Consider the following 23,843-nt stretch of genomic DNA (forward strand, 5'->3'; position numbering starts at 1 on the left):
CATTTTACGTTTAGGTACCAGATCCATTTTGAGTTAATGTTTGTGAAAGTTATAAGATCTGTATCCGTACTCTTTTTTACTGGATGTCCAATTTCCTTTTGTCCTAGCACTGTTGGTTAAAAAGACTATACTTTCTCCACTGAATTACATCTGTGCCTCTGTCAAGATCAATAGACTATTTTCGCGTTGGTCTATTTCTGAGCTCGCTATTCTGTTGCACAATCATTTGTGTATTCCTGCATGTTCTTTCCCAATACCACAGTGATTATCTTAGTTTTGTACTGAAGTCAGGTGGTATCAGTCCTTTGATTTTTTTTTTTTATTTACAATATTGTGCTGGCTATTCTGGATGTTTTGCCTATCCTATCATTTTATTTTATTTTATTTTATTTTTAATTTTTTTTCAACATTTATTTATTTTTGGGACAGAGAGAGACAGAGCATGAATGGGGGAGGGGCAGAGAGAGAGGGAGACACAGAATCGGAAACAGGCTCCAGGCTCTGAGCCATCAGCCCAGAGCCTGACGCGGGGCTCAAACTCACGGGCCGCGAGATCATGACCTGGCTGAAGTCGGACGCTTAACCGACTGCGCCACCCAGGCGCCCCTATCCTATCATTTTAGAATCAATTTGTTGATAGCCAAAACAAATAATGCGCTGGCATGTTGTTTAGTAATGCATTGAATCTAGATCAAGTTGGGAAAAATGGATTTCTTAGTAACAGTGAGTTTCCCCATCCTTGAATGTAAATATATCCAAATTTATTTAGACTTTTTTTTTTAAATTAGAGGCTTATATTTTTTTCACATATAGATTCTGTACATATTGTAATTTATTTTAATAATATATTTAATACCTAAATATTTCAGTTTTATGGTGCTAGAATTAATGGTATTGTCTATTTTTTTAACTTTTTTTTAAACATTTGAGAGAGAGAGAGAGAGAGAGAGACAGTGTGAGTAGGGGAGGGGCAGAGAGAGAGGGAGAAACAGAATCCAAAGCAGGCTCCAGGCTCTGAGCTATCAGCACAGAGCCCAATGTGGGGCTGTAATCCATGAACCATGAGATCATGACCTGAGTTGACCTGAACTGAAGTCAGATGCTTAACCAATGAGCCACCCAGGTGCCCTTGGTGTTGTTTTTTTAATTTCAAATTCCAGTTGTTCATCGCTGGTGTATAGGAAAGCAATTCACTTTTGCTTATTAACCTTGTATCTTGTAATCATGCTAGAATTACTTATTAGATCTAGAATTTTGAGGATGGAAACAAAGGAGGATTTTATACATAGACAAGCAAGTTACCTGAGAGAAAAGATAGTTTTATTTTTTCTTTCTCAAGTTGTATCCCTTTTATTTCCTTTTCTTGTCATATTGCATTACCTAGGATTTCCAGTACAATGTTGATTAGGAATAGTGAGATATGATATCCTAGCCTTGTTTTTGACTTTAGAGAAAAAAAAATCCAGTTTTTCACCATTAAGTGTTATGTTAGATGTAGGTTATTTCGAAGTGTTCTTTGTTAAGTTGAAGAAGTTTCCTTTTATAACTAGTTTGCTAAAAATTTTTGTCATGAATAAATGTTGGATTTTGTCAGATGGTTTTTCTGCACCTGTTGATATTACCAAATGATTAGTGTTTTTTAACTTGTTTAATATGGGGGCCTACCTAATTGGGTTTTTTTAATGTTTATTTATTTTGAGAGAGAGAGAGAGAGAAAGAGAGAGAGAGAAACACAAGTAGAGGAGGGGCAGAGAGAGAGAAAGGGAGACACAGAATCTGAAGCAGGCTCCACTCTCTAAACTATCAGCACAGAGCCCGACGTGGGGCTCAAACTCACTAACCACAAGATCATGACCTGAGCTGAAGTTGGATGCTCAATGTACTGAGCCTCCAAGGCAGCCCCCTTATTGGTTTTTGAATGTTGAACCTGCCTTGTGTAACTACAGTAAATCCTACTTAGGTGTGGTATATAATTATTTTTATACATTGTTGGATGCAATTTACTAATTTGTTGTCGAGGTTTGTGTTCGTCAGAGACAGTGGTCAATATTTTTCTTCTAATAGCTTCATCAGGTTTTGGTATTAAGTCTTATTGATTTAGAAAGTAGTCTCTCTGCTTCTGTTTCTTAGAAGAGATGTATATAACTGTTATTGCTTTCTTGAATGCTTGATAGAATTCACCTGTGAGACTACCTTGACCTGGTTGATTTCTCTTTTTGATGCTCCATTAAAATTAAAATTAAATTAAATTAAATTAAATTAAATTAAATTAAATTAAATTAAATTTGATTTCATAGGGAGAGACAGAGAGTGAGGGAGAGAGGGACAGAGGGAGAGAGAGAGAATCCTAAGCTGGCCAGTGGAGCTCAGTGCAGTGCCCCATTCCACAACTGTGGGATCAAGACCTGAGCTGATTTCAAGAGTCAGATGCTCAACCAACTGAGCCACCCAGGCACCCCTATTTTTATATTTTTTTACTTCATATTAGAGTGATTGCATTTCTTTCATGGCTACCAACATTAATGTGTACTGTCTTACTTCAAAATAATACTAACATTGGAAAAACAGTTTTACAAGAAATGCATTATAAGCTGAATTTCTAACGGTAATCTAAAAGTCTTGGCTTCACTCTTCTATGGCTACAATATTAGGTTCTATGTTCTTTAATACACATATTACTGTGATTTCAAGCTTTCATCTGTTGAATTAAGGTTTTAATTTTTTAAATACACCAGTTTTATTGAAATTTGTCCAGGAATTTTTTCCTTGTCACTCAAGCAGGGCCACTTGAAGAAGATTGGAAACAGGATGCCTGGAGGCAGGTTCGGCCTCTGATTTTTTGTTGTTTGTTTTGCAGCTGTATTCCATGTAGCACCCTCATGTGCTGTGGCCAAAGCGAAGTACAGAGTTCCAGGCAGAGTTCCCACCAGTCCTGGTATGGTAAGGTTGGATAGACTATATCCCTGCTAGCACTACTGGTTTTTACTCTCCACACCTCCAGAATTGACCTCGTTTGGTCTTTCTGGACCTCTGTGGCCCTTACATTTATAAGGAATAACAATCTTTCCTTCAGTGTCATATTGGGTCATGAGTCACCCACAGAAACTGCCCTGAGCCCAGTGTCATACCTTAGTAGTTAAGCTCTATCAGCGGTAGTTAAACATATCAGCAGGATATGTGTCCACAATTATTCTACTCCAGCTACCTGAGCATGGAGGTGAGCTCACATCTTTATTCTAGAAATCAACTTTTCTTATGGTAGCATCTTTGAAGTCACCATAGTCTCTCCCTACCATTTGACCTCATGCTGAACCATACCACATCATCAAAACGTATTTTCGTATATGTTAATATCAATAAGATTCTCTTTCTGTATTAAAAAAAAAATCCTAAGAGGCATCTTTGATCCAATTAAGTACCAAGGAGCACCGTAATGGTTAATTTTATGTTTCAACTTGAGTGGGACCCAGGGTTTCCAGATATTTGGTTAAACATTAATTAATTCTGTGTGTGTCTATGAGTGTTTCTCCATGAGATTGGCATTTGAATCTTTAGATTGAGTAAAGTTGATTGCCTTCTCCAGTGTGGGTGGACATCAACCATTCTGTTGAAAGGCTGAATAGAACAAATGGCTGAGTAAGAAAGAATTCACTCTCTCTCTGCCTTGCTCCTGAGCTGGGACATCAGGGCTCTCTTGCACTCACTAAGAATTCTATCATCAATTTCCCTGGTTCTCAGGCCTTCAAACTCAGACTCAAGCTACACCACCAGAAATCCTGGGCCTCTAGCTTGCCAGCTGCAGATCATGAGATTTCTCATCCTCTATAATAATCATGTGAATAATCACGTAATCATGTGAATCATGTGAATCAATAATCTATAATCATGTGAATCAATTCCTTGTCTCTCTCTCTCTCTCTCTCTCCCCCACCCCGCCTCCCTCCCTCCTTCTCTCTCTCACTCTCTCTTTCTCTGAGCAACCCGAACTAATATAGGTATTCCAGCTTTCTGCATTTCCTACCATAGTGGAAACTTGAGAATATATTCCCCTAAGCATTTTTTTAGACCCATGGATATTTAGAGCTGGAGGGTATGTGATAGATTTACGTGAGTTAGACGCAGGAATGTTTAGAGGCTTGCTCAGTCACATGAGTGCTGGGAGTAGGCCTAAAACACAAAGTCAAGCTTCTACACTCAGCTTTGTGCTATTTATTTTATCATTTTTACTACCAGAAGCAGTGCCATAAATACTATGTTAAATTGCGAATTGAATCTACCTATATCCCAACTCTCCCAAATTGTTCAAGTAGTTCCGTTGCTGAGCCTTCTTTTTGATTTATTAGTTCTTTATTTTGTTCAACGGTGCCCAGTGTTATTATCAAGTATATTACAGAGGCTTGAGAGAACTTATGTCTGTTTCATTGGTCCTTTTCCTTATAGCGGTATATACCAGATAATGGAATTACTTACTTGAGATGATCCTGGGTTTATTAATCCACTGTTCACAACTACACTGTATCCTGAGCTTGCCTTAAAGATTTTTCATTTTCCCTGACGCTAAAATAAAAATATTACCAGGATTTAAAAGTTACTGTCTCATTTGCCTGCATCCTCAAAACAAAACAAACCATGTATCAACAGATGTTTAAACATATGAAGCAGTTGGATATGCTTATTTGTTTAGTTGTCAGCTTCCTTCCATTAGATATAGGCACTATTGACAGAATGAAGTCTAGTTTCTAAGGAAAGAGCTGATTCAGAAATGCCACTTGCCTTATGGCGTGTATAAAAATGAATTCATGTCTCTCGTTTATGGCTTTAACTTTAAGGTCCATATTAATTAAGAATCATAAGATATCATAAAAGTTATCACCTGTTTCCTTTGTAAAATTGCTCAACACAATTGTATAACCAGAATGGAAATCATTGATTTTCTATTCTAAGCCATCACTTTTCCTCCAGAATTCTACTCTCTTTTTAATGGGGAGAAAAAATAACAACCGTGGGAAAAGTGGAATAACTGTTGGCCAGAATCGTAGTTAGCTGGTAGCTACTTAGAGGTTACTGTTCACAAATACTGGGACAGTTGTCTGTGTGAGAATTGTACAAATTACCTTGTGATGTCAGGACTAGCTTTTGGCTGGTGAGCTGTATGGTTCCTTTTCTTCCCAGAGCGTTTGGAACCGCTGCATGTCAGTCCCTGCTTTCTCTCCTATGATTCTTGACTTGGCATCAGATGTTGATACAGAGGTACAGAGAGCCTAGTTTCCCTTGAGTATACTCCACTTGCCAAACAAGCAAGGATTCAGTTTGAGCTAACGCATCTTAAAAGTTTCCGAGGTCAATCTGGTAAGCACGGTTGAGACCCCTGTTAACTCACACATGTCTAATTCTCAGGGCTTGCTTTGCTTTTTACACATGCATGTGACTTTGCCATGAGGCATTACTAAACTCTCGGCTGTCAAGGCTCTCCCACCAAAAGACTTTCCAAAGTTTTCTTGGTGGCATTTACATCGTCCTGTCATTTATTTTGACTGTGGTCCACATATGTACCGTTTCCAGAGGATTATAGGATGGTTGTCACAACCCTTGCGTGTCCAGGAGTTCCAGAAAAATGGATGTCATTTTTCTGATGCAGAGTGGTCTTTTAGGGCTGTTAGTTAGCAATAAATGGCTTTTCCATATTGATAACAAGAGCAAAGTGGGAAGGGTTTTTAGTTGAAAAGAGCTTAGGCTTTGCAGTGAGATATATCTGTTTTCCAGTTTCTGCACTGCCACGAGTTATTCGTTAATAACCTCCGAGATTTTAGTCGCCTCATAGGTAAGCCATGTTATTTCCTAGTGTATGATATAAAAATATCGGAAGATATTTAATGAACAAATGGATGCGAATAAATGAATTCGAATGTCCTTTACAAATATTTGAAAGCTCTGGGGATAAATATAATTTGTTTTCATTTTTATGTATATGAAATAAATGTCAATAAATGAATTTGAATGTCCTTCACAAATATTTGAAAGGTCTGGGAATAAATATAATTTGTTTTCATTTTTATGTATTACATTTTTCAGCAAGAGGTTCTGTGATTTTAATAGAATGTTCCATGTACAATAGTCAGTGGGCTCCAGGTACCATCTTTCATGCTCACAACAGTCCTGCAGTATAGATCTTACCAGCATTTTACAGACAAGGGAAGTGAAACCTACAGTCTCTGGGTCAAAATGCTGCTAAGTCCTAGATCTTTGAATCAAGTCCAGGTTTCCTTGACATCAAAGCTCATTTTCTCTTTATTATCTTCTCTTCACTCTGTCACGAAGCTTCCCTTAATTCTCTTTTACGTCTTCTGAATGTAGGCGTTAGACGTCCTGAGGGGCTCGCGGTAGCGTAATGACTTCCACATACATTTTCACTTAACCCTCCTATCAGCCATACGGGATCAATTCTATTTCCATTTTTATATAAAGGGAGACTGAGCCTCCAACAGTTTAAAATGATATTCTAAGATCATCCAGCTAGTAGGTGGCTGGGGTAGGCTATAAATGCATGATGGATAACCTAAAAGCACATCCGTTAAGTTGTTTCTCGTATCTCTCTGCTTCTGTTTTTTCTTTTTTTATCTGCTTGTATCCATTCATGATCTCCTTCCTTTGGTCTTTAGTATCTGGTTGCAATTTTATTTTTCTTTGAGTTCTACTTTCCCTTCAATTACTTCTCCCAACGTCTTCCTTTCCCTTGGGGACGGTGAGAGCTAAGTGGGCTAGCTGAGCAGAGACATCCTGAAGGGGTCGGCAGGCAGCTGCTGGGCGCCAAATGTCCCGCCACGTCTGTCAGCCTTCTCAGCAGGCTCCCCTTCAGGCTGCTGGCACATCCATTAAGTGCAGGTTGCTGTTTACCTTCTTCTACTCTTCAGACACGAGGGGCTTGTTTCAGGCACTGCTTAAAAATGTAGCATCCAAAGGCTTCTCATACTATGAACACTCTTTTGCTTGAGTGTCAGATCTTTTTTGGAACTAAAGATAAAAGAAGACTGTTCGGCGTGGCGGGCACTTAAAGATGACAAGATACATGCCCAGATGCCTGTGACAGTACATTGGGTCTGTGAAAACAGAAGAATCCCAGTAGTCCTAGTTCTGTCTGGAGGACACATTTTATTAAGTACCCACTTGTATCATAAGCTGTGTGCATTATTATGCTAAGTGTTTTAATTATATTATCACATTTCACCCCCCCCCCACAAACCTATGTTTCTTTCTTTATTTTTTTTAACATCTATTTATTTTTGAGAGAGAGAGAGAGAGAGAGAGAGAGCGCACACAAGCAAGGGAGGGGCAGAGAGAGAGGGAGACACAGAATCCGAAGCAGGCTCCAGGGTCTGAGCCATCAGCACAGAGCCTGACGCGGGGCTCGAACCCACAAACCGTGAGATCGTGACCTGAGCTGAAGTCGGACGCTTCACCGACTGACCCACCCAGTTGCCCCTAGTTTATTATAGTTCTCATTTTTATAGATGGAGAAGTTGAGAATGAGACTTCTTTTTCTCATCTTGTAAGTGATATTTTTCTGCATTCTAAAAAATCCAGACGAATCTGCCATGAAAGAATGATAATTGGATGCATGGAGGTGAAAGACCCAACACGTTCTTCTGAAGTCTCTTCTTTCCTAACTGTCTCTTACCTACTAAACTCTCCCTATCTATCAAGAGTTTAATGCAATAGGGGCACCTGGGTGGCTCAGTCTGTTAGGCATCTGACTTCGACTCAGGTCATGATTTCACAGCTTGTGAGTTCAAGCCCCACATCAGGCCTCTGCTGTCAGCACAGAGCCTGCTTTGGATCTTCTGTCCCCCTCTCCCTCAGCCCCTCCCCTGCTTGTTCTCACGTGCACTCTCTCTCTCTCTCAATAAATACGTAAATAAATACACTTTAAAAATGTTTAATACTATAGAACTGAGTGAAATACTGTCCCGGGGACTATCTTTTGGAGTACCATCTATCTCATTGTTACTGGAATAAAAACAAGATGTCTTTCGAATCTACCTCTTCTATGATTGTATTTGTCACTCAGATGTTTTGCATATGGCTTCATGTTATCAGAGAAGACAGTAAATTAATAGCATATGGATAGTAATTTTTCTTTAAGAAGGTGTCCTTCCTTTCATCTCATTACATGCATATTTAAATGAGGTTTGAGGACAATAATTTTCCCTCTCAAATCCCAGAATGAATAGAGAAGCAGATATTGATGTCAAACAAGGAAATCTGTTGCCAAGAAATCTTGGATAAAAGAATATTTTATGTACTTGAAACCAGCATCAGGGCTTGCTTATTTTCCCTATAAAGTAGGCTGGTCATTGATAGAACGGAGGAACCTAGATCCCGTGGGTTTAAGTGGAGAAAAATCAGGTATGTTCTTACAGGCAGGCTGTATCTGAAAGAGCAGGCTAAGGAAGTCTGTCTCACTTCGACATGTGGCTTTACTTCTAATTCTGTGTGCCAAAAGCGTGTTTTGGGGTAAGAGATGAGATGACATTCCTTTCCAGAAAAGAGGTCTACAGGAGCTGGGCCAAGCATGGCCAGTGGCCCCGTTTCTCATCTTCCTGTTGCCTGAGGGAGTTTAAGTGTGTAAATAGTGGGAAGACAGGTAGAATTTATATGTCGAATGCTTTGGGGACTATAAATGTGTTTTGGGAATGTATGTTTGGTCTTAATGGGCTGACAGGAGCAAGGGATAAAGAAATAAACAAAATCCAATCCTGGGCCTGTCCTCACACAACTTGAAATTATATGAAAGCTCTGACCACAATGAATGTTGAGCATTGCAAGGGCATCTAAGGACTATCTTTCTATGATGTCCAAAAACCGGAATGGCTGAATTGTTCACCCCGTAAGCACTTGGACTCAGTTGGGGATCCATAGAATATTCGTTCAATGGTGGGCCTGAGGGCATAGAGTCAGGGTTCACATGTGCAACACAAGATAAGACTATTCGTAGAGTGTTAAGGAGAGGCCAGCAACTTCGTATGATCAGGAAAATCACACTGATATCCTCCTTTTCAGATGAAGGCAAGTTTTTTTCTTTTATCTTTCTTGTCTTCCCCTTCTCCCCAACCACCTCCTGTGACTGGCATACCATTGAGTTGCGACAGAGTGGTTTTCCCGCCCCTGTGCGATACCACCACTGCTACATGGCGTAGCCTACGTGGGACCACAGGGGCAGCGTAGTAGCCCTGCGAGCCGTTGGGATTAGAGTGAGGACACCTAGGTTTAAAGTCAGTTATCGGATTTCCTCATTCCCTCCTCCTCACATAGAAGAGACATTAGAAATTCTTATTTTGTGCAATTGAAATGATGGTCATGTCCACTGAAGTCATGCGTTTAGTAGTTGTCATCAGGTTCATTCGCTCCCATAATCAAAATGTGGAACACTCTTCCTTCCTCCTTAAAATTCCCACATGTCATTTGTTGTTGATGTGCACCCTCACCCCATGGTATGTCTCTGGCAACCACAGAGATGCTTTTTGTTTCTGTGTTGCTGCCTTTTCCAGCATAATGCATTCGAGATTTACATATATCACTAGTTTTATAATATAAAGTTTTATTTCTGGGAAGTATTGCTTTTGTTGATGATGCGCTGCATTTTGTTTATGAAATCATCAGCAGTTGACGTATGTGATATTTAAGGAACAAAACGGATTAAGATGGGGAAAGGGAAAAAAATAAGATAAGAAAAAAGAGAGGGAGGCAAACCATAAGAGATTCTCAAATACAGGGGTGTCTGGATGGCTCAATTGGTTAAGCATCTGAATCTTGAGTTCAGCTCAGGTCATGAACTCACAAACAGTGGGTTCGAGCCCCATGTTGGGCTCTTCATTGACAGTGTGGAGCCTGCTTGGATTCTCTCTCTCTTTCTCTCTCTCTCACTCAAACTAAATAAATAAATTTAAAAAAGGAGACTCCTTTCTTTTTTTTAATGTTTATTTTTGAGAGAGAGAGAGAGAGAGAGAGAGAGAGGGAGAGGAGGAGGGGCAGAGAGAGAGGGGGGACACAGAATCTGAAGCAGGCTTAAGGCTCTGAGTTGTCAGCACAGAGCCCCACACAGGGCTTGACTCAGGAACCATGAGATCACGACCTGAGCGGAATTTGGATGCTTAACCAGCTGAGCCACCCAGGCGCCCCCTGATACACCTTTCAAATTCAAAATGGTAGATAGGACTATCTCATTGTGATTCTAAGTTACATTTCAAGGACTGGAATTGAGTGTTCCTGTGTGTACCTCCACGCAATAGGTAGCGTCTGTTCAAAGTTTTGCCCATTTAAACTTTTTTTTTTTAATTTTATTATTGAGTTTGAGTGTTATTTATGCCTTCTGCAGAGAAGACTTTTATTGATGATATTTTTTCAAATATTTTCTCCCATTGCATTAATTGCTCTTCTGTTTTCTTAACATTGAATTTTGGATACTAGAAGTTTTTAATTTGTTGAAGTCCCATTTGCCAGTTTGTTGTGTGCATGTGTATGTGTGTGCACATGTGTGTGTGTACATGCATGTATGTGCACGTGTGTGTGTGTATATGTGCCATTTTTGAGAAATTTTTATCTAAACCAGAGTCACAAAGTATATTTTAGGTATTATTCTACAAATTTATATTTTATGTTTTACAGTAATGCTTATAGGCAGTTTATATTATGGGTGGGAGTTGAAGTTCATATTCTGTATGTGATTGAATTAAATTAGAATATTATTCATTTAATACTATTTTTGGACTAAAATCTACCGTGTTGCTAGCTGTTCTTATTTATTCCAAATTTTCTTTGGTCAGTCGGTCCTCTTATCTGCCTGCATTTGGATTAATTCTTTATGTTTTTGAAATTCCATTGTATCTTCATTCTTGGCTTTTTACTTCTGCTTTTTTATGGCACTTTTTTGTTTTGTTTTATTTTGTTTAGTTTTGTGATAGCAGTAGGGTTTATAATATGGCTTTCTAATTCACCCCAGTCTGCTTTTGAAGAACAACATTAGTGAAGTTGAAATGATAAAGAGCACTAAATTCATTTATTATTATTATTATTATTATTATTATTAATGTTTATTTACTTTTGAGAGAGAGAGAGACAGAGAGAGAGAGACAGAGTGTGAGCAGGGGAGGGGCAGAGAGAGAGGAAGACACAGAATCCAGGCTTCAGGCTCCTCGCCGTCAGCACAGAGCCCCGTATGGGGCTCGAACTCACAAATTGTGAGATTATGACCTGACTGAAGTCGGGTCAGATGTTCAACCGACTGAGCCACCCAGGTGCCCCTCATTTATTATTTTTAAAATTTTGCTTGTTTCCTTATTCTACCACCTATTATATGGGTCAAGTTTCTAACAAACAATTAGGTGAAGACTTCTCAGTATGTTTATTACTGTACTTGGCCCTGTGGGAGATACTACCATTTAAGGGAGAGCTTATACATCATCAATTCACTTTATATATCCAGTATGTGGCATGCGTTAGGTGTCAGATAAATATATATTTTTTTAATTTTCTGCAGTTTATCAAGGAATGATTGACTTGAACACACATCATCCTTGAAAGTTTCTTCCTGTCTCTTTACAACCTGTGCATTCCTGACCCAGCCTACCTCTTATTCCCAAGAAACCCTCAGTCTGTTTTCTGTCAATACAGTTTTGTTTGCATTTTCTAGAGTTTTATATAAAAGTCATATATTACATATTAATTATTTTTTTCATGCCTTCTTTCTGATCATTATTATTTTGATTTTCATCCTTGGTATTGTACTTATGCATAGATGTTATCTTTTTATTGCTGAGTAGTATGCATATACTACATTGCTGAAGGATATTTGGATTCTTTCCAATTTTAGCTATTGCAAGTAAAGCTACTATGAACATTCGTGAACACTTTTTGTGTGGACATTAGATTTCATTTTTCTTTGGTAAATACTTAGGTGTGGAATACAGGGTAATACAGTAAGAATATATTTAAATTTCTGTTGGCTTGTATTCCATTCAGCATGTTGACCAATTTTGAAATACTCTTGGTTTTTACTTCATGTTAAAGAGCATATCTTATCTCTTAATTCTTTTATTTTGCTCTTGCCCTATCAACACGTTCATTAAAAAGCATGCTAGCAGTTTAAAACTAAGTGGGCAATCATTACAAGTGTTCATGCTATCCTCTGGGAGAAAATAAATTCTGGATTTATTTGGCACTGAAGTAATTAATGACAAAGGATTTACATAATAATTTCACTGCTAATTGATTTGCGATGTCAATATGTCTTTGGTAACTACCTAAGTAACTACCAATGATGATTAAACAAATGAGTGACATTTATCTGCAGCATTAGTTTACTATGGTATATGTTGAAGAAATATAATTTACAGATTTTAGCACAATAGGACAAGTGACATTGTTCTGAAACAATATTTCTTAACTGCAACAAGTCGTCCATGTGTCATCAACCTCCCCTCCCTACCTTTCTCTCTCTTTCTTATTTTCGTCTTACGCCATAGCTGGAGGCTCTCGGTAATTTCCCGTATTGATGCATCTTGGATATAAAATGTGGATTGAAACAATAAAATTAAAGTAGCCATCTTTATACGTATTGGCTTTTCTTTCCTTTTCAATGAGATTGCCTTTCCCAAGAAAGACATTGGCAAAACAATTAATTAAAATGAAGGACGAGTGGATACATTTTGACATGGATCTAATTGTGGAGTGGTTTATGGGGAAAGTGAGGTAGGAAAAACAGTGGGAATGTTGAGGGCTGTGTCCTGCCTTATTTGCTCATTCTTTATTTCAGCGAGGTTACTTCTCTCTGATCTTCACTTTTTTTTTTCCTTCCCCTGTAAATAAATGAGTTGGAGTAGCAAGGCAGTTCTCCCTAGGGGTCAACAGAGGTACTTCTATGGGACTACAAAATTATGACTTGAGTTTCATTTCTAAATTACGTTCAACTGTTTACAAGAAAGAAAGAAAGAAAGAAAGAAAGAAAGAAAGAAAGAAAGGAAGAAAGAAAGAAAAGAACCCCACACAAACCCTGAAAAATGCATAGTTAAATGTGTTGCAATACAGGGGCACCTGGGTGGCTCAGTTGGTTAAGCGTCTGACTTCAGCTCAGGTCATGATCTCACAGTCCATGAGCTCGAGCCCCACGTCAGGCTCTGTGCTGACAGCTCAGAGCCTGGAGCCTGCTTTGGATTCTGTGTCTCCCTCTGTCTCTCTGCCCCTCCCCTGCTCATGCTCTGTCTCTTTCTGTCTCAAAAATTAATAAAAACATTTAAAAAATTTAAAAAAAATGTGTTACAATACAATTTGTACACTTTGCGTCCATTTTAGAGCAAATACTGGGTTACCTCCTTTTTGAGTGTGACAGTAAAATCTCTTCTGTGTTCTTTGCTTAATTAAGCATTGTGCTTTGGACTGGTTTGTGTCCCAACAAAATTCATACTGAAACCCTAATGCCCAGTGAAGGGATTTGGGGATGGGACTAAGGGTAGGTAAGGTCATGAGGGTGGGGCCTTTATGACCTGATTAGTGTCCTTATAAGAAGAGACATCAAAAAGCCTGTCCCCGGGCTGGCTCCCAGAAACCAATTATGCCGGCACCTTGAATTTGAGCTTCTAGCCTCCACAACTGTGACAACGTAAGTTTCCGTGGTGTAAGCCACCCAGTCTAGGTACTTTGTTATGGTAGTTTAAACTCGCTAAGACACTCTTGTTTTGACTATAACAAAATAAAATTTCTTCTGCCTTCTTTTCTTTTTTAAGTTTATTTATTTATTTTAAAAGAGACAGAGTCAGTGCAAGTGGGGGAGGAGCAGAGAGAGAGGGAGAGAGAGAATCCCAAGCAGGTTCCCTGCTGTCAGGGCAGTGCCCGATGCAGGGCTCATACTCACACACCATGAGATGGTGACCTGAGCGGAAATCAAGAGTCTGAGCCATCCAGGTGCCCCCTTCTTCTGCATTCTTTACTTAATTAAACATTGTCACTGTGTATAGTTATTTAAACGTGTGAATCAAAGTTTTATTGATACTGGGCGACCAAAATAAAACCAAGTAATTTAGTATGTTACAGGCTTATTAATACTGTAATACTAATAAATACCCTCTCCCCCTAATTCAAAATGACATATCAGTAAAATGGCCTTACTTTTCTGTATGGTTTCTTCTTAGGTGTTATTTAACATGTCACTGCATATAATATTTTAATTTTATTTATGAATAAATCCTCTATTAGGCACATTTACTTTATTTATTAAAAGTCCCCTTGTCTGTTGTGCCCATTTATGCAGAAAATGTGTAGAACTACATATAAGTAGCGTTCAACAAAAATATTCTACTGTCAAGAATGTGAAATCCATGGAGGTAGTTGGTCGGGAAGATGCTCTGCATTTTAATTTTGGATTATTTCCATGTCAGGGATAGAAAAAAAAATAACACCATACAAAGTGTTATATCTTCTCAGTGATGAGTTGCTGGTAAGTTTCTTAGATAATGAGGTCAGTGTCACGCTGAGTTGTAGGAAGTTCCAGCTTGAGGTTGTAGAATGTGGTGATTTCATTCAGGAGGCTAAAGAAAAGCTCAAAAAGAATACACAAGAACCCACGCTTAGCAGAGATTTTATGGTGAAGCTGAATATTCTTAAAGTAAACTATTAACATTCAAGAATGCATACCGAACCTGTCGAGTTAAAGCATATCAATGAGTATTGAAAGGTACAGCTTCAGCTCACCTGTTTTGCCATAATTAGGACTTTATAGGCAAAAGGGTTGGTTACTTCCTTCCTGCAGAACATAAGTTGCATTCCCATTTGCTTTATTTGTGTTACTGAAGAATCATTCTGGCAATTTTACCAAAACGAAGAATATATTTCATAATTATTTTCTCTGAAAAGTATCATAAACTCATAAAAGGCAAAACTAATAATGAATACACTTGACGGTCAATCCAAATTAATTGCCATTTCTTTAGTAATTCTGCTACAGAAAAGTTCCTCTTTCCCTCTCTCAGTGCTTCCTAGATTGAGTTTGTACAGAAAGAAAGTGTAACTTGATGTAGGGAAAGTTAAGTTATAATGCACTCTACTGATAAAGTTGGTTACCTGGTTTTCTAGAAAATGAAGATAGCCATTACAACAGATAATTTTCAACATCACATATACGGAGATGAAACATGAGTCTCATGATAAAAATTGTAGTTAACTTTTCACAATTACCGAGTTTGTAAAATACATTTCTGTTCTTTACCAACATTTCAACTTTCTTCGCACAATTGATATTATTAATGACGTCTTTTCGGCTTGTCTCACTTTTCAGGTATGGTTTGGGGTAGATTCCTAAAATCCAGGCCAGTGTTGCCATTAAGCATTGATTGTAACCTTACTCTGGACACAGGAACAGATCTCAAATATATTACCAAATCCCCTTCTTAAATCTGTCTGTGTGACCTTTGGAAAGTCAAATCAAATCTATGGGATTTATCTTCCACCTCTGGAAAAATAAGGAGTTAAGCTAGATTATCACTAACGTTCTTTCTGGTCCTAATATTCTGCAAAATTGAGTTAGAGGAACATTTTCTCTTAAAAAGATATAGCTGACCTTTCTAGAGCAGCAAGTTTGTGCAAAGAGTATGTTGGGAATTTTGCATTCACTTTTTCATCGAATTTCTCTCTGAAGGCTGCAGAGGTTTTTACAGATGATGAAATTGCAGCTCAGAGAGCTGAAATAACTAACAATATACTCCAAAGCTGATGTATTTCCTACTCCATTGGAAATAACACATTTCCCCCATGCAGATCAGGGTCCACAGTAGAACTGTGAGGGACCCGGAATATGTCAAAATTATTATAGTTAGTAGCATTTATACATGAAATGTTAAAAACAATTTTTAGTTGGAAAATTCCTGTCATAAGTAATATGCACTCCCATCTTTATGCGGTCGTCGTGGATAGTGGTGTTGAAGTCGAAACAGCTTAAGGCTTGGACTCAGAAAATGCTCACTTAAAACTCCAGTCCTGCTGTTCTCCAGATCTGTAATTTGGTTAAACTGTTGTTTCCCTCAGCGAAGTCAGACCTTGCAGTGTTTGCATTGAACTTCATCTGTAATTCTCTTGTGATGATCCTGTTTTGGTTTATTTGAGGTTCAGTTGTACACGTGACTGTCTTCTCCACCAATATATTTTGAACATTTATAATACAACAACGTTGTGTCACTGACCAATAATAACTTAATATAATTTGTTCAGCTGCGTCGGGATCCTCTACATGACTGATGGGGAAACTAATGCCCAGGGAGGGCTAGCTGTACTTTGTCACACAGAGAGTGTCAGAAGCAGATTTGGAACACAACTGTCCTTTTGGTAATAAAGGAGAAATGATCCTGCCTCTTCCATGCCACGTGTGCTTTTGACATGGTCTTAGCCTTTGTTGCTTTTGCACACTGGGCCCGAGGGAGAAGTCTGGCTCGGCTCCAGAACTGCCGTTTGTGATTATCTAAGAATAAATAATAATTACGCTTGTCACTTCCATGTGCCCGAGTAGAGAACAGCCATCATCCTTGAAGCAGAGTTTCATGGGGGCGCCTGGGTGGCGCAGTCGGTTAAGCGTCCGACTTCAGCCAGGTCACGATCTCGCGGTCCGTGAGTTCGAGCCCCGCGTCGGGCTCTGGGCTGATGGCTCAGAGCCTGGAGCCTGTTTCCGATTCTGTGTCTCCTTCTCTCTCTGCCCCTCCCCCGTTCCTGCTCTGTCTCTCTCTGTCCCAAAAATAAATAAACGTTGAAAAAAAGAAGCAGAGTTTCATGACTACGGGAGGAACCATTTAGAGGTTTCCTTTCATTTTCATTACGCAAATATGAGTTGAGTAGATAACCAATTGCTTAGGTGGAAGGATGTAATGGGTTTGCTGTGGTTCAGAGAATGCCACCCGCCATTCCCAAATACAGACGCTAGAGCAGAAGTGGACAATTTACACTGGAGTGCGGGGACCTCCAGGAAGGAAGGGACCGTGATTCCAGTCCTTGTATATCCTCGGAATCCAAGATATGGAAAACAGTTTATCCGAACTGAATGGCCCTATTATTGATCTGCTGCGGGAAGATAACAGGGGTCTGGGGAAAGAACTCCCTAAGAGTGAAGTATGGGTTGGCATCTGTGCTAAACCCACAGGCTTGGTGAAGGGTGGCTGGTTAGAGGCTTGTGACGGTGGAACAGTGTTGGAGAAGGTATCTGAGCAGATCAGACTGAAAAGAGCTGCAAGGCTGAAGTCTGACAAGAGGCAGCAGGACCCTGCCAGGGGGAATTTTTTACTTGCAAATTATTATTGAAACAGAGGACATTTATTAAGCCCTGTAGAGTCAGGTAGAGTCAGGTAGAGTCTAAATGGCACCTCTAGCAACAGCCAAAGCAGTTATGCTAATGGATGGATTTAACACTTCACTTGGAGAAGGAAGACTCCCTCCTAGGGAAGATGGGTGCTTGAAGGACATTTGTGACATTGTAGGAGATGTGAAAGCATGTGCGTTTCGAGGGAGTTGAACCTTTTCTTATACGTGGCGTGAGTCACTCCAGGGCAGGGGGCACAGGGATGCAGGTGCCTTTGGGATCACAGGAAGCTTGTTATTATCATTTTGAAAAGGAAACGTACTCTTTTCACAACCAGGTTGGGTGGAGGTTACTCTGAGGTTTTCCTTCAGGTATAATTACACCAGTCACCTCTGCACCTGGCATGCACACACGAAAGCACATTTCTGGGGCAGGGTGGACATAATCTCTGCCTTCAAGAGACTTAGCTCTCCGGGGCTAAGCTTTGCCCATGGAGAGTCAAGATTCGTGGTATATAGAGGCTGCTTCGGATAATCACTAGGAAAATCTATGAGATTTTGAAGAAATGATTCCATCCTGTCAGGATGATGGAAGGCTTCAATAGAGGGAGTCATGACGGAGAAAGTTCATGAATGAGGCATGGAAGTCTAACAGAGAAAGCAAGCAAGACTCCTGTTCTTTTCTCTGCTCTCCCTCTTGGGAACCAAAGAGAATACAGTAGTTTTACTGTTTACTTTGCAAAAGTGCATTTGTGTATAAAAACCCAATGTTTATGTGGCAAAATAAATATGTACCATATATATTAATTCATATATGGAGAAACATCCTTATTCTGCAGAAACTAAGGCGCATTTGCTTTGCATAGAGCAATTATTTTTCCTGGAAAAGCAAACTACTTTACAAAAATGAGGCAATACGTTTTAGTGGCATCTTAAGTTGAATATTATAGCTTTAAAAATGTCTCTGGATAAAATTCAAGGCTATGGTATTCAGTCGTTTCGCCCTAACTGGTTTTCATTATTATGGTGACATGGAAAGGAAACCCCCAGAAAGTGCTGAATGATATTTCTCCCATTGGTAAGAGGGGGAAAAACCATCCCTTACTGCTAATTTATCTTGTGACTATTTGGGCTCTCCTCCTGTTGAATATTTATTCCTCTGATGGATTTTATTTTTCAGCCAGAGTGTCAAGAATAACTCTATTTGAAAGGACCTCGGCCTAAAGAATAGAAGTCTTTTTTTGTGAGCGCATGTTTTATCCCTTTTACTGACTCTGTAAATGTCGAGTGATTGTGATTGGTACTTCACTCCTTTTCTTTTTTCTGAACCAGTTTTGTACTCGGTCTGTGCTTTTCAGAAGGCATAGCGGCTCGATGCCAGTGTAATAAACCACAGAAATGAATGCCTCCGTAATCATGTTATACTTTAGTTTAAGTACTCTGCATAACTGCTTTACATTGTTAACATTTTTGAATACATGTTTAATGCGTACTTCTCTACTAATCTGAAGCTCAATTCAAAATAGTACATTCTGTGAAATTCTAGTTCTCAGATTCAGGTGTAGGATGTCGTAGCACTTTCTAACCTCACATTAAAAGAAAAAGTTTTAGGTCAAAAAATCAGTGGAAGTAATCCCTAAAGCTGTTTGTCCACATGCCCAATGGCAAAGGCACCAGTTACATATCAAAGACTGAGGAATATTTGGAGTATATTCTATCTTTCTGTCCTCTCCCCGCCCCCCAAATATTTCTCATGTGTACTATCCTTTGCTTGTTGTGATCTCACGATTCTGATGAGAAAACAAATAATCTAATGTAGTTAGGACCTGAGATGACCCACATATCCCAGTCAGCTTGCAGTTCTGTGGTAGGTAAATAAAACTTAAAAAAGAAAAAATCAAATATAGGTAAATGGCAATAATGGATATGATGTGATTCCATTGGGCTTTTTTTAAGTTTATTTATTTATTTTGAGAGAGAGAGAGAGAGAGAGAGAGAGAGAGCACAGGCAGGGAGGGTCAGAGAGAAGGCGAGGTAGTATCCCGAGTAGGCTCTCTGCCATCAGTGTCGAGCCCGATGTGGGGCTCGAATGCAAGATCAGTGAGATGATGACCCGAGCCAAGATCAAGAGTCAGACGCCAAACGACTATGCCACCGAGGTGCCACGCCCAATTGGATTTTATTTTACAATAGGTTACACATCAAGACATTGTAAAATATCTTAAAGCCTCAATAGAGGACATCCTATATACAAAAATTATAGCAGAATTCTGAAGTTTGCGTCTTCAGAAAACTAAGAGCATTCATCAACTGTGAATAAAGAAGAATGAGTTTTACCAATGGCCATGCCCTCCTTTTCCGCTTGTATCTTAGACTAGTCAGAGCAAAATTTAACATTTGCAATAACGATGCAGATTCAGGTAGACTTAGTTGAGATCACTGTTAGTTTTCCCTGATCTAGACCATAAGCTCTTGGTTAGCTTTTGCGTGGAATAGATTTATTTATTTTTTCTACCTTTTGTAAATCTTGTGTGTGTAGTAGGCGGAGGCCCATGTGAATGGGCTAATTCAAATCAGTTTTCAGTGGGGGGGGGGGGGGGGAGAGGGGGGAGAGGACAGTAGTGATTTTATCTAAATTAACTACGTTAATCCCCAGAGCAATTCAATGGTAACAGAGTTAAAAATGTTTCAACTGAGAAATGAAAAGCCCAACTTTCAGAAAAGTTAAATAATTTCTTATTGTTGCATTGTTAGAGTGATTCAACCCAGATCTCCAAATACTAAATAGGCTGCTACTCTCTGAGCAGCCTTGGGGCAATAAGAGAGGCAATCAAATAAATACACAAACCCAAATGGTCACCAGAATAGTGTCCAAAAGTATGGTGCCATAATTACCTCCACTGTTAATTCATATTAATGTTTCATAATGGCTTTTTTCTAAAGAGACAACTGGATAAATTTTTACTGTAGCTGATAAACTCCATTTGACAAGAAATAAACAGGAGAAGAAGACAAATAGTGGGAAAAAATTAATCAAAGTTACAGGAGGGAGATGAGCATATGAGGGCAAATGATGGACATTGCCCAATCTCAGCCCAAGGTGGTCTGGGTTGAGTGCCAGGCTTGGGAGGAAGCATTGCCCCAGATGCAAGGAGTAATTGGTTTCCCTAAGTGCCTCAGGCTTTCTCCATGGAAATCTGCCTCTTGGGAAATCTTCCTTCCTTTCTCCTTTACTCTATTAGTGCACTCTGTAGCTGTGTTCCTGGCCAATCAGGGCACCCAATGCCTAGAGCCCAGAAAGTTCATAAGGGTGGAAAGGGAGCAAAGTCTCATCTCATTTGTCATCTTGGAGACTAATTACTATGCAAAATGGTCACCTTCCCCAGAACTTACCCTGTTTTCACTATATTTGGAATGACCAAAACACTCAAAGAAGTGAACTCAGTTCAACCTCCCTTTTTCCTTTGATACCCCCAGATAAGATGTATGAACAATGTGCATTTCCTCAAGGTCATTTTAGCTAGCTGGCAGGCATAGTAGAGGACAGTTCATTTATGTGAATGTAAACAGTAAAGAGTGGCAAAATTATGAAAAGCTTCTATAGCTTGGCATAAAAATAAAACATTCCTCTAACACTGGCCCAGAGTAGCCATGGAATTGAAGGCCTGTTGATTTAGGGGGTACAGAAGGTATGTGATTAATGCTAAAAGAAAACATTTGCGTATTTGAAAATTCCACATTAAAAATCCAGATATGTAGCCTCTCTTGAAAAACTGGAAGATCTGACAAAACTAGGCCTACATTTCAAGAGGACGTCTTTCCACATCAACTTGGACTTAACATTGGATATCTCTTTAGGTTGGGCATGAGCTGTCCAATTCTTTAGTTTCTACCAAAGGCACAATATAGTCATATCAACTTAAATTCTGTTATCTTCCCCCAGCTGTGTTAATTATCATCTCTTACGGTTACTGGATTTTGTTAACTTTGCCTTAAGGAAAATGCCACAAGTATATTAAAACATTAGTGTGGAAATGCTAAATTGTGCAACTTAATGGATTTTGAATGGGAGGGATAATCTAATTTTTCTTTTCTTTCTTTCTTTCTTTCTTTCTTTCTTTCTTTCTTTCTTTCTTTCTAACAACTTCTGTGAGCTAGTCATTGTACTAGGCAATATAAATGTGTTCTGTCATTTAATTTTCATACAAACACTTCAGAATTGCTATTATGCACATTTTATGATGGAGATATAAGACCTGGGAAAGTATATGGGATCCCAGAGTCAGATGATGGTTAGAACTTTAGGTGAAGACCTAAATTGGATGCAGAGCTCAGCATTTACTACAAGGAAACCTATTCTATGTGGAGAGCCTTATGGGGGTCTGAGTGCAAGAGGATGAGTCCCCCCACCCCCTACTGGGGACTATGAGTTACTCTCCTCAGAGACTCAGTTTTCTCAACTGTGCCTTTCCAGAGTAATGCTCTGCCTTTATCTCATCTCCTTTCCAGTCTTCAGCACATATAGCTAAGTGTTTTCTCCCCAAAATGTCCTAAACATTTATGATTCTTTATTTATAGTCATACTTTTCCTTCATCCTGGCCAGACTCTTTCTTCCTTTGTTCCATTGTCCCTCCTCTCTGAAGTCCTCTTCCTCATCTTTAGTATCATGATAGCTCTGCTATAGCCTATTTTATATTTTATTATAGCTAGTTGTTTATATTCCTGTGAATTAACTACATTTTAAATTACTGACAATAAGCATTTTATACTACTTTGAAGTCCCAGGAACTACAATGGCATATAACAATGAAAAGAATTTTAGTTAAACTGGTAGACTGAATCAAGGAACATGTCAATGAAATAATATATGCAGTTCTATATTAATCTTGAGGTAGTTAATAGTCAATTATTTTTAGAGACAATTTCTTGGTTTTGTTTACATGTTTTGCAGCTACCTGCCATAAAAACAGATGGTTGATTGTATGAAATAATCAAATTTTAGATTAATAAGACAAAAGTTGGTTAGATTAAAATGGATACTTATCAGTGTTGATACTCTGAAATTTATTCTAATGAAATGTGAATAGTTTTAAAGATTTGGTGTCAAGAGCCAAGAAGATGGCCCATGTTTCTATCAAATTAGTGAACAAATTAAATTTTGCATTTTGTATCATGTGACTATAGAAATGATTTTCTCAATTTTTTTTTCATTTTTTTTTAATGTTTATTCATTTTTTGAGAGACAGGTACAGAGTATGAGAGGAAAGGGGCAGGGAGAGGGAGACACAGAATCCGAAGCAGGCTCCAGGCTCCGAGCTGTCAGCACAGAGCCCAACACGGGGCTTGAACTCACGAACTGTGAGATCATGACCTGAGCCGAAGTCGGATGCTCAACTGACTGAGCCACCCAGGCACCCCTTTTCTCAAATATACCTTGATGTGAATAAAGAACTAAACATGAATTCCCATGAATGCCTATCTAAACTTTTTAATAAGTAAAGAGACACTTATTGAGTACATACAATGACCCTTGTCAAAGCTAGGAGTTGAAAGATCCTGATCCCTGAGCAGACATGATTCTTGTTATTCAATAATCAAAGTTGGTAAGTCAATAGAATATTGTAATAAAATATCACAAGTGATGTAACAGTGATTATTCTACTAATTAGCTCTGTGTCCTTTAGCAAGCCTAATCTTGTGATGTACTTGTTCCAATGTTTTCATCCATGAAGCAGGTTAATTGAATTAGATACAATTTAGGGCATTTAGCTCTGGTTTTTATAAAATTTCATGGAAGGATCTTCTAATGTCTTTAAGCATGTCTCCAAAAGAGCTGAATAGATATTACCTTTCTAATTATTTCTGGATATGCTATGTAAGTCCATGGTTCCAAAACCATGTGTTGAAGCATCCTGGAGAACCACACAGAGGACTCTGAGGGACAGTTTAATTTTTTTAAGAAAAAGGGAGGGTATTCAATGTCTTTTAGGAACTATGCAAACATGACCTTGAGATGTTTCAGTTTCAGCATTGGATCCCGTTATGTATCTTTCGATGCTGTCATTGTGAAGCTGGGTTTCTGTTGGTTGCCATAATGAAATGCAAGTACCAAACAAAAACAAGACAATCAGGATACAATAGGAAATGAAGATGGTGGTGTCCAATCTGACTCCAAGGTTTGAGAGGTGGCAGAGAGCCCAAAAGGAAGTTTTAGTGTTAGAAATTGTGATTATTTAAGAGGAAAACAAAATTATTTTTTATCTCGTTTGGCATAAACTATTCTTCCAAAACTCTATTACGTTATTAGGATAATTAATACTTCTTCAGTTGTCTGAAACTTTTAATAAACAAATGGAATTATTAGAGACTTCTTTGACCTAAGGTGTGCCATGGGAAAAAAAGATTACTGAGATGTTAAATGAACCATTCACTAAGAAAATTTGAAAACAACCGGTATAAGTCATTCCAGATAGCTTTCTCAGTTATCATATATAGAGTGAGTACATCATTGTTTATA

Source organism: Felis catus, chromosome A3, assembly GCF_018350175.1.
Source record: "Felis catus isolate Fca126 chromosome A3, F.catus_Fca126_mat1.0, whole genome shotgun sequence".
NCBI lineage: Eukaryota > Metazoa > Chordata > Mammalia > Carnivora > Felidae > Felis > Felis catus.